We start from the raw sequence: 11,631 nt of genomic DNA, 5'->3' as shown, positions 1-11,631 counted from the left end.
GGCAGGGGGCTGGGGATATGGGTGCAATGGGGCAGGTGCCTGGGGACGTGGGTGCAATGGGGCAGGGGGCTGGGACCATGGGTGCAATGGGGTGGGGGGCCTGGGTCCATGGGTGGTGGTGGGTGTTGATGTGACCTCACGCCTGAGTCCAGGGGTGCAATGGGGGTGGACACCTGGGTCCATGGGTGGTGGTGGGTGCTGATGGGGTGGCCACCTGGGCCCATGGGTGACAACACAGGTGCAATGGGGCTGGACACCTGGGTCCATGGGTGGTGGTGGGTGCTGATGGGGTGGCCACCTGGGCCCATGGGTGACAACACGGGTGCAATGGGGCTGGACACCTGGGTCCATGGGTGGCGGACGGTGCTGATGGGGTTGGACACCTGGCTCCATGGATGGGTGTGGGTGCTGATGGGACTGGATGCCTGGCTCCAGGGGTGCAACGGGGCTGGACGCCTGGGTCCCCGGGCAGCTCCTCACCCATGGGTGCCACCTTGGGCAGGTTTCCACATCTTCCAGTAGATCTACGGGTGCAGGGAGTGGGCCGGGGGCCACCTACCAGCACTCGGCCTTCGATGGGCGCCACTCCCTGAGCTCCCGCTGCTGGCCCCGTGTCCCCATCGCCATGTCCCCGTGGTCTCCTGTCCCTGTCCCTGCCCCCGTCCCTGCATCCTCGGGTCCCCATCTCCACCGCTGGGTCCCCGTCCCTTGGCCGAGCCAAACTCCATCCCCGGAGCTGACCCCCGTCCCCACCGTGTCCCCCTGTCCCTGTGACAGAGCCAACTCCATCAGCATCCCCACAGCATCCACGTCCCCACAGTGTCCCCATCCCCACAGCATCCCCATTCGCCTGCCGTCCTCGTCCTCACCACGTCCCCATCCCCGTGGTGTCCCCGTCCCCCTGCCCCTGCGACAGAGCCAACTCCATCTCCAGCCCCACAGCGTCCCCGTCCCCACGGTGTCCCTGTCCCCACCACGTCCCCCTGCCCCTGTGACAGAGCCAACTCCATCTCCATCCCCACATCGTCCCCATCCCCACGGCATCCCATCCCCACATCGTCTCCATCCCCATGGAATCCCCATCCCCACATCATCCCCACTTCCACATTATCCCCATCCCCACATCATCCCCATCCCCCCAGTGTCCCATCCCCACATCATCCCCATCCCCACATCATCCCCGTCCCCCCAGGGTCCCCGTCCCCACATCATCTCCATCCCCACATCGTCCTCGTCCTCCCACATCGCCTCCGCGCTCCCGCCCACCATGCGCTCCACGGAGATCTGCCCGGCGCCCAGTGGCGTCACCACTGCCACGCCGCGCCATTGGCGGGCGGCTGCCGGCGGGGCCAATGGCTGCGTGACAAGGCGGGGCGGGAGTCGCGGCTCGGCCCTGTGCAGCGCCCTCCGCGCGCGCCCTCGCTTTCACTTCTCCCAACCTGCCGCACCGGGATCTGCCCAGCGCCTGGTGACGCCTGGGTCGACTCGAGCCGCTATTGGCGGGTGGGACAGAGCGCAGCCAATGGCGGTGTGCCGCAGCAGAGCCAATGGCGGCGCAGGGGCGTGGCCCCCGTGAGCTTTGGCGCTGCGTGAGGGCGACGGCGATGGCAGCGAGGAGGCGGTAGCGGGGCGGGCGATGGGGCCAGGGCTGCTGCTGCTGCTGCTGCTTGGGGGCGGTGGGGCGGCGGCGAGTGGTGAGTGCGGGCGGGGACCCCAGCCCCCCTCTGCCCTCCCCCGCTGCCGGGATCCCTGTCAGCGGCCCCACGGACCGGCCTGCAACCGTCCCCGGGAGGTGCTACCCCCCCCCGACCTGCCCCCCGGGACGTGCTACCCCCCTGGACCCCCTCGGACTGTGCTGCCCCCCCGGAGCCCCCCAACCTGCCCCCCCCAGGACGTGCTGCCCCCCCCGACCTGAACCCTGGGACATGCTGCCCCCCCGACCCGCCCGTCTTGTCCCCCCGGGACATCTTGATCCCCCAGATGCCCCCCAATGTGCCCCCCCCAGCCCCTCACCACACCCCATGTCCCTGCAGGCCCCCACTCCCTGCGCTACTTCAACACCGCCGTGACGGAGCCCAGCCCGGGGCTGCCCGCCTTCGTCTCCGTGGGCTACGTGGATGGAGAGCTCATCGATTGCTACAACAGCGAGATCTGCAGAGGGCGGTGCCGGACGCGGCCTGGATGGAGCAGGAGGGTCAGGACCACTGGGACGAGGAGACCCGGATCAATCAGGACTGTCAGGAGACTTTCCGTGTGTACCTGGACATGCTGCAGAAGCGCTACAACCAGAGCAGGGGTGAGCACGGGCCGGGGCTCCAGGGGCCGGGCTGGGGCTCCCGGCAGCAGCCGCTCGCCATCAGCGCTGGGGGCTGCGGGGCTGGGGTGCCCCCGGCCCTGCGCTGGGTGCCGGGTCCGAGCCCCTCTGCTGCCCCTGAGCCCCCGTCTCCCTGCTTGTGTCTCAGGGTATCACACAGTGCAGCGCACGTACGGCTGTGACCTCCTGGAGGATGGCGGGACCCGGGGGTTTATGCAGCTTGGCTACGATGGGAAGGACTTCATCGCCTTTGACAAGGACACGCTGACATTCGTCACGGCGGATGCTGCTGTGCTAATCACGAAGAGGAAGTGGGAGGCTGAGAATGAGCCTGAGCACTGGAAGCACTACCTGGAGAACAGCTGCATCGAGGCGCTGCGGAGATACGTGGAGCACGGGAGGGCCGCGCTGGACAGGGCGAGGCAGGACCCCCCGGACACGGGGACGGGCCTCGGGCTCGGTGCTGGGCCCAGGCGCCCGAGGGCGCTGCTGGCGGCACGGTGCGGCGTGTGCATCCGGGCCTGGGCGCGAGCTGCCTGACCTCCCTCCCTCGCGCCGTCTCCCCAGAGCGCCCCGCGGTGAGAGTGTCGGCCAAGGAGAGCCACGGCTTCGTGACCCTGTCGTGCCGGGCTCACGGCTTCTACCCGTGGCCCATCAGCATCAGCTGGCTGAAAAAGGGCCGCATCCAAGCCCAGGAGACCAAGCGGGACAGCGTCACGCCCAACAATGATGGCACCTCCCCGCTTGGGCCAGCACTGAGGCCCTCCCCACAGAGAAGCACGAGTACCAGTGCCGTGTGGAGCACGCCAGCCTGCCGGAGCCCGGCCTCTTCTCCTGGGGTGAGCGCGGGCGGCCGGAGCTCGCGGAGCGCCCGCTGGGGGCAGCTCCTGGCCCCTGCTCCCGGCCCCACTCTCTTCCAGAGCCACCGAGCTCCCTGCTGCCCGTTGTCCTTGGGGCGGTCATCACTGTGGTTGTCGTCATCGCGGTGATCACCAGCTTTGTGGTCTAGAAGAGCAGATGGGGTAAAGCGCCAGGGCTGGGGAGGCGGGGGGAGGGAGGCCGGGAGGAGAAGGGGCCCGAGCTGGCGCCCCGGGACCAGAGCAGAGCCGGGCTGCGAGGGGCCACGTGGCCTGATGCCTCTTTCTTCCCGCAGGGAGGAAGGAGAAGGGGTACGTGATCGCCAAAGGTGAGTGCCGGGGCCGCTCCGTCCCAGGCTGCGCCTGGCAGCGGGGCAGCATTTGCTGTCTGGTTTCTGGCGGCCGCGGGGCTGGCGCGTCCCGTCCCCCGCCTGCCCCCATCTCCCCTCTTCCGTGCCCCACAGCTTTTCCCCGGCTGCAGGGTAGGGAAAGGGTTGGCATCCCACCGCTGGAGGCTGAGGCGCCCGGGCGCTGCCCTCTGCTCCTGGCGCCTGTGAGGCGGCTCCAGGGCCGGGTCCTGGCCCAGCGGGCTCTGCCCTGGCCCGGCTTTGCCCGCAGCTGGTGCGGGACCTGCAGTGCCACTGGCACGGGGCCAGGACTCACTGCCGCTCCTCTCTCACAGGCCACGACGGGGCATCCAGCAGCTCCAGAATGGGTCAGAGCTGGTGCTGGGAGCGGGGCGGGGGGCCCCAGCCCGGCAAGATACCAGTCTGGCACCCGCTGCGGGGCTGCCGGCTGGCCGGGCGCTGCGGCTGGGTTCCTGGGGGCTTCTGCCTGCTCCCCTGGCTCTGGGAGGGGGGATTTAGCCCTGCAGCGCAGCTCCCATGGGGGACGGCGATGTGGGGCTGGGACCTGCAGGACAGGGCGCGCACGGGGGTGCGGGGGCACCCCCCGTCCCCCACACCTCTGCCTTTATTGATTTTTTCCTCTCTTGTCTTTGCAGGAAGCAATGCCGCCATTTAAGCGCTCCGTCCTGGTAAGCGAGGAGCCGCGGCTGGACCCGGCAGCGTGGGCAGCGGGGACCCAGCCCCCCCGAGCGCCTGCCGTCTCCTCGCTGCAGCTTCCGGGACGCCGCCAAGTCCCCTCGGCTCCCACAGCCCGGGAGCAGCAGCACCCGACGCCCCGCTCGAGGCTAAACCCGCCCCGTTTGGGTGCTCGGGCGCTGCAGGGTGCAGGTGGGCACCCGGGGGCAGGTCGGGGGGCTCAGGCTTTTGTCTCACTGTGCCTTGGATCTGCTCCCTGGCTCCGACGTGCTGCAAAAAGCTGTGAAGGTGGCAGGAAGCCCCCAGAGAAGAGGAGCGCTCGGAGCCTGCTCCTGCCGTGGTCCCAGCTCTGAGCTGGGGTAAAACCAGTTTTATCAGTGTGCGAGGCAGGGTTTCCATCTGCCAGTTGCCTGGGAAATAGAGAATTTGCTGGATTTTTTCAGCACTTGTCCTGGTGGCTCTCTTCGAACAAGAATGCTGTTTCTGTGGTGGGCCTCTGAACAAGAACGCTGTTTTTTTGGTGCGTCTCGTAGCACAGGAACGTTGTTTTTAGGTGTGTCTGTTACGACAACAGTGCTGTTTTCTGACTGTACTGTTATGGAAATTAGGCTTGTCGGCCCCCATAACAGGGCCCGACCCTAGGTTCCCGCAAGTAAAATTCAGAGCCAAATCAAAGCAAATTAAATAATTAAATTTTAGTTACACGTGTGCAGTAATTACAGCTCGAGCTGGGTGCCTCCAAAGAGGGACCCCAACAAAAAAAAACCCTGGGCAATTATAGTTTTTTCAACTTAAGTTTCCCACCCTTCACGCAGTAGTTAGACCAATAGTAATTTTTAGGTCTGGGGTCTCCTGCTCCTCATTGGATCTCATCGTTGTTCCTAGGCAGGCTCTTTTTCTTCCTTATCTTTACTGTTGTGGTTTCTGCCGACGGTTGTACCTTCGTTTCTTGCTGGGTCTTACTGTTGTCTCTCAAGGTCCAGAGGAGGAGGAGGAGGTGATTCTAAATCATAACAATGAACACTGCCCCAGCAGTGAGCTAAGGCTTTGCCCCTCAAGGTCCTAATGCCCTGCACTGGTCTTATTTCAAAGCCTTGACACCCTCCCTTTCAGAGTGTGAGACGCAGGAATGCAGACTGCTTGTAACTCCCTTATCTTCCCAGCTGGAACCAGCTCTGAGGCCCTTTTCTTACTGGACTAAGTAAAAGTTCATTATTTTCTCTAAGTGCGGCCTAAGGCTTCAGCAAATTTAGCTCCTCATGCTAAGCAAGTTTTAGAGAAGTTGTGCTAAGCGGCTACCTCTAGACAGTTTCAGTTTGCTCTTCTTTAACACAAGTGGCAGTGTCCCTCCTGAGGTGCCAAGAATCCCAGTCCCTGAGCCATGGGGCTGGATACGACCTCCTTGGATTATTCATGACATGGGCTCATGACACACAGCCCAGAGTCAAATAAATTTCTGTGGGAGAATGGGAGGAAGAAAGTAGAAATGAATCAAAGGAGGGGGAATACAGGCAAGGAGGCCCACCAGTAAACATCTCCAAATACAGGTGGATTTTGCCCCCACTCTGGCAAGGGCGTTCTTCCACAACCAGCAGCACCTGGGGGATGGCAGGTCTTTTCCTGATGCCCCTCAAGGTGTGCAGGGCATCAGGATTTGAGACAGCCCTTCCAGCCAAGGGGCAATTTCTGGGGATCCATGGGATCTCTTCTTGCTTTCTCCGCAGGTCTCATTACTGATTACTTGCAGAAGAGATGGCTTTGGAGGGATCCCAGGGCAGCCTTCCAATGGCTACAAGGAAGTCGTCAAGAAGATGGTGCCAGGCTCTTCACCAGGGTGCATGGGGGGAGGACAAGAGACAATGGGCATAAGTTGAGAGAAGAGACATTCGTGCAGGACATAAGGAAAAGGTTTCCACTGCAAGGATGGTCAAACATTGGAAATGGTTGCCCAGAGAGGTGGTGCGGTCTCCTCCCTTGGAGGTTTCCAAGACCAGACTGGATGAAGGCCGGAGCAACCTGGTGTGACCCCAGAGCTGACCCTGCTGTGAGCAAGGAGACTGGGCTAGAGACCTCCTGAGGTCCCTTCCACCCTGAAGCAGTCCGTGATTCATCCCACTCTCGATCTTCTCTTGTTGATGTCAGGGAAAGGAGGCAGGTTCCCTGTGACGGTGGAAGTAGGCCAGCTTTCTTGTGCTCCTCCAGGCAGAATTGTTCAGATGCAGGGCTTCTTGGCAGGAATCCCCAAGACAGCCATGACCAATGCTTTGCTTCACTTTTAATTTCCTGTTTTTTTTCTTTTCCCCCTTCTAAGTGTGTCTCTTTTACTATCCTAATCCCTTCCCCTACAATCAGCCCACTCCTGATTACCCTTAACTCTTTGGTGCTGGGGATTTCTTGTTTTTTATTTTGGTGTGTGTGTGGGGGTGCTTTTTTGTTTTGACACAGAGGAGCTTTTGTCCAGAAGGATTCTTGAGAAACTTGGGTGATTCGGGCAACAGATACCCTGTGAAGATTTACAAGAGAAGTGTTAAGTCCTGTGCCTAGGCAGGAATGACCCCGTCCATGAGTAGAGGTTGAGGGACCTGGGCTTCTTTAGCCTGCTGACGTGGAGGCAAAGGGCAGTAGAGCAGGAGCCTGTGACTGCTTGAAGGGTGGTTTCAGAGATGATGGAGCTTTTCTTGGTAGTGGGGAACAGCATGAGAAGGAGAAAGAGACACAAACAGCAGCTTGTAGGGTTTAGATGTGACATTAAGAAAAGAAAATGTGACTCGTAGGGCAGTGCTGTGGTCCAACAGGACACCCAGAGGGAGTCTGAGTTCAGCCCCTGGCTTTGTGTTTTAAGGAAAAGCAAGTGAGGACAGGAAGACATCAGGAGATGTTGGGAGATCCCAGGGTGAGAACAAGGTGGGGAAGCAGGTTGGGTGTCTACATTCTGCAAGGAAACAGACACAGGCATGGGAAAGCATAGGACAGCCTGAGGTGAAGATGGCCAAAGGCACTGCCAGGGTTGAAAGCTTCTAACAGAACTAGATCTTTGTCCTCTTGGCGATGGCTGGGTGCCTCTGCCACTGAGGCCCACAAGATGTCATGCCTTAAAGCACTGTGGCCTTGCTGCCTCCTTGTCCCTTGCAAGCACAGGAGGTGCCGTATCATGGTCCTGCACTCAGCATTGCGCACCCCCACCCTCACACTGCCCCCAGGAAGAGCCCTGAGCAATGCCTGATGGAAAGGATCACTCTACCCAGGGGCTGGCTGTCAGTGCCTGGCTGCTCTGCTTGATAACACACATCCAGGTTGACTTGGCCTCAGAGCCACCTGCACATTGCCTTTGCCTACCTGCAATCAGGGCCTCCAACTTTCTGCTCTAATCAGCCCCTGGGGAGACTTTATTGTTAATGACCCTCAGTGGGACCTGTTAACTCTCCAAGAAACTTGGAATTTTCTTCTGTATTTAATTTCTTGGGAGGTTTGTTCCATCTCCTCTCAGCATCTGCGGTTTGCAGTCTGAGCACCAAATACAGCCAAGGGGTCATTAAAAAGCAAAAACACCTAAGGAACCATGCATCTTTCCATAATTTTCCTCATTTTGTCAATTCTTGTGTGGCTAATTGGGAAACTTTCAGGAGAGTATTGAAATTAGGCAGATTTCAATGAACACCTGAAAAAGACAGATGTCTGCTTCTGAAGCTTTCTTTATTCTCCAGTTTTCACAATAAGCGATACCCACATTCTCCAATTCACACTGACCCACTGGGTCTCCAGATGAAGTCTGGACATGTAGGAAAAGCAGTATTTTTGATAGGAGACATGTATGGACAACCTTCTCTCCCAGCTCCCCAGCCCTGCCATTTCTCTCATCAGCCACTGGGGACTTAGATCACTCCGGTTAAAAAATCTAACCTTTTTCCACTCAAGGCTGTAGCTGAATGCTACAGCTCCTGTGCACCAGTTCCCATCTGCTTTCCTTAGAGAACTAGCTGCAAGCAGACACAGAAGGATTTGTCTTAATTGCAATCAAACGAAAATAAACATTATCCAGTTTCATAAGAAATAAAATACAGTCCTCAACTTTATGTCAACTCCACGTTGCCTGTACTGATGTCTAGAGTCTACAAGGAAATGTTCTGGACAAATAGATAGGAAAGGCTGGATAGACACACAGTGAAGGAGTTTGTTTAAGAGACAATGAGCCTGCTGAAAGACGAGGCAAGCTTCAGACTCCCAGAAGCTCTGAGCAGCAACTGGAGAGTTGAGAGCTATCTGAATGATAAAGAGCAAGGGGAGGAGGAAAATTGGGAAACTATGGAAAGTGCATATGTCCAGATCATCTGATGAAAAGAAGCCTTTATAAATGATCAGTTTAATCAGGATGTTATGGAAGTTAGGCCTGTTGGCCACCATAACAGGGCTCGACCCTAGGTTCCCGCAGAAAAGTTCAGAGTTTCCCCAAGTGCATCTATTATCAATTGGTGATCTTTTTCATTCATTTTTTCCCATTGAGGTAATATCTCGGATGAAAGCCATTGGTTAGTTCCTAATGCTAATAAAGAAGACCTCAATGGATGTTTTAATCTGTATAAGTCACTTGTTGTTGTGCTCAGTTTATTTACAAGCACTTCAGCATCTATACTGTTTAGGACTCCCAATCCTGTTCCTATGATACCGGTCACATCTCTCCTTGTTCGTTTTGGAGAGGTGAGGGTTTGCCTATGTAACCACGCTGTCCATCCCACATAGGACGTACCTAAGAATGGTGAACAGGTCGGTTTGATTGTAGAGATATTAATTTGCATTAATAGCTCTACTCGTTTGAGAGACCATGATGGATTAAATAACACTCGTTGTTGGCCTGTATTTCTAATGACATACGGTCCAATTTCAAAAATTCGTGGGGATAAGGCTTTCTTATTCTTCATGGTAACAGAGTTATTTCTATTGGTGGAAATAATTGTAGTCGGGGTAGGTATTGCTGTACTGGGCTCAATAACGCCTATTTTAAATTTAAATGATAGTCCCACATTGTGGTGAGCCCACAGACAAACTATTAAAACAGGCTGTTCTAAGGTAAAATTGTACCAACAATCCAGGTTTTCAGTGGCACAAATTTTCCTTTCTTTTTCATTTGATTTGATTTTAGTGAGAGAGATTTGAGTCGCCTTCTCATGGGTGGACCCGTTGATCACTTGACACCTTATCTTTATTTCCTTTCCTGTCTCTCCCAGGAGTTGGGGAAGTTGATTAGTATTATCCCAGCTCCATTCATTTTCTGAGTATACTTCAGTTCCATGCATGACCAGGGTTGAGAGGTTTAAGTTTTTAGTAGAATTTAATCCCATGCTTCCGGTATAGTTAACACGGGCCTGGGACCATGGCCACTCTAAGGTTCTTTGACCACAGGTTAGGGAAAGTAGCATTGCCAGGGTTTGAAACAGCAACATCAGCACGGCACTTCTGCCTGCCATCCTGCACGGTGCAGTAAAGGGAAAGAGATTTGTGTTAGTGAGGCGAGTCCGGACAGATTACCCTGGGGAAGTCGTGTATCCCATTGAGCTTTACGTGGTTGTTTTCACTGTTCTGCTGCACCCTCTGCTGTGTTTGCTTCTTTACTGTCACTCGTTTCATGTGAGAGAGGTGAATCCAGTTCTCTTTTCCTAGAATTTTAACAGCGTAGTAAGAACTTAACAATACAATATAGGGTCCTTCCCATTTTGGTTCTAATTTTGTTTTTCGCGAGAATACCTTTATCAACACATTATCTCCAGGCTGTATATCATGTGCCTGAATGTCTGATGGCACCAGCTGAAACCACTGAGCCTGATTTTGCAAGGCCTTAAACCGTTCCTGTAAGGCTAGTACATATTGTGTCACTTGTTCATCTCCGTCTAATAGGCTGGTCTTAGCAGGGATATAAGTCCCTGGTATCGCTAAATGTCTCCCAAAAAGAATTTCTGCTGGTGTTAGTCCTATGGGTTGCTGTGGAGAATTTCAAACATCCCATAGAGCTAAGTTTAATGCCTCTGGCCATTTTAGGCTAGCATGTGTGCATATTCTTGCTATTTTCTCTTTTAATGTTCTATTCATTCTTTCTACTTGTCCTGAAGATCGTGGGTGATAAGGACTATCTAGGTTTCTTTTTATTCCTAACGATTTGTATAACTGATTGATTATGCTTGCTGTAAAATGGGCAGCCCTATCTGAATCAATGGCTTCTGGGACCCCATACCTGGGTATGATTTCTTTCAGTAAGGCTTTTACCACTCCCCCTGTGTCGGCCTTTCTTGTTGGGAAAGCTTCTACCCAGCCTGATAACTGATCTACTATCACTAACAAGTGTTTGTATCCATCGACAGATGGCATATGCGCATAATCTATTTGCAGCTTCTGGAAAGGGAAGTAAGCCCATGGTCGCCCCCCCAAATCTGAGCTTGGCTTGTTATTTGAAAACTTCTGGCAGGTCGGGCAGCTATTTGTTATTCTTTTAGCAGCTGCATAAATTCCTGGAGCAGCCCATACTTTCTGTACCTGCTTAGCTATTGCCTCGGCTCCCCCATGAGCTTTATCGTGAAACCACCTAGCTATAGTAATTAAGTATTTTTTGGTAGAATTGGTTTTTCCCCAATTGTCCATATTCCATCATCATTTTGTTTTGCTTCCTACTGTTCCCATCGTTTTTTCTCTTCCACTGAGCAGTCTTTTTCATACATAGTTTTGGGCTCTATTAAGTTTGGCCACTCACTCTGGTCCATCCTTGGAACTGCCCCCATACATTCTCTCAGAGGTTGTCGAGCTGCAGCCCTCACAGCAGCGTCTGCTAAAGCATTTCCTCTGCCAATTTCTGTAGTGTCTTTAGTATGGGCTGGGCAGTGTAATACCGCAATTACTTTGGGCAGTTGAACTGCTTCCAGCAAATTATGTATTTCTTCTCCATTAGCTAATTTCTTTCCTGATGACAAAAAGAATCCTCGCTCTTTCCATAACATCCCTGTTGCATGACACACTCCAAATGCATATTTAGAATCGGTATAGATATTTACCCGCAAGCTCTTACCTATTTTTGCTGCTTGGGTCAATGCTATTAATTCTGCTCCTTGAGCACTTACAGACGGAGACAAAGGATTGGCCTCGAGCACCTCAAAGACGTTAGTGACAGCATAGCCGGAGTGGTGCCTTCCGTCCAAATAATAGGATGACCCATCTGTAAACAGAACTAAGTCCAGGTTCTCCAAAGGTTCATCTTTAAGGTCCTCCCGGGGCTTGCTTGAGCTGACGACCACCTGCTCACAGGAATGATGTGGCTCTCCGTCCTCTGCTTGAGGCAATAGCGTTGCTGGATTCAAAATATTGCATCTTTTTAAAGTCACATTATCTGCATGCAGTATTATCAGTTCATAGCGGTGAGCTCTCTGTGGGGATAGCG

The 11,631-nt window shown here is 55.0% G+C and overlaps 1 pseudogene; it reads left to right on the top strand.

The window, feature by feature from the left end:
* The first annotated feature begins 1,636 nt into the window (after positions 1-1,636).
* On the top strand, positions 1,637-6,088 carry LOC135325535 (class I histocompatibility antigen, F10 alpha chain-like; annotated as a pseudogene).
* The last annotated feature ends 5,543 nt before the right edge of the window (positions 6,089-11,631 follow it).

Source organism: Dromaius novaehollandiae, unplaced genomic scaffold (assembly GCF_036370855.1).
Source record: "Dromaius novaehollandiae isolate bDroNov1 unplaced genomic scaffold, bDroNov1.hap1 HAP1_SCAFFOLD_31, whole genome shotgun sequence".
Lineage (NCBI taxonomy): Eukaryota > Metazoa > Chordata > Aves > Casuariiformes > Dromaiidae > Dromaius > Dromaius novaehollandiae.
The sequence above is the reverse complement of the archived record's forward strand: the minus strand, read 5'-3'. Positions and strand labels throughout refer to the sequence as shown.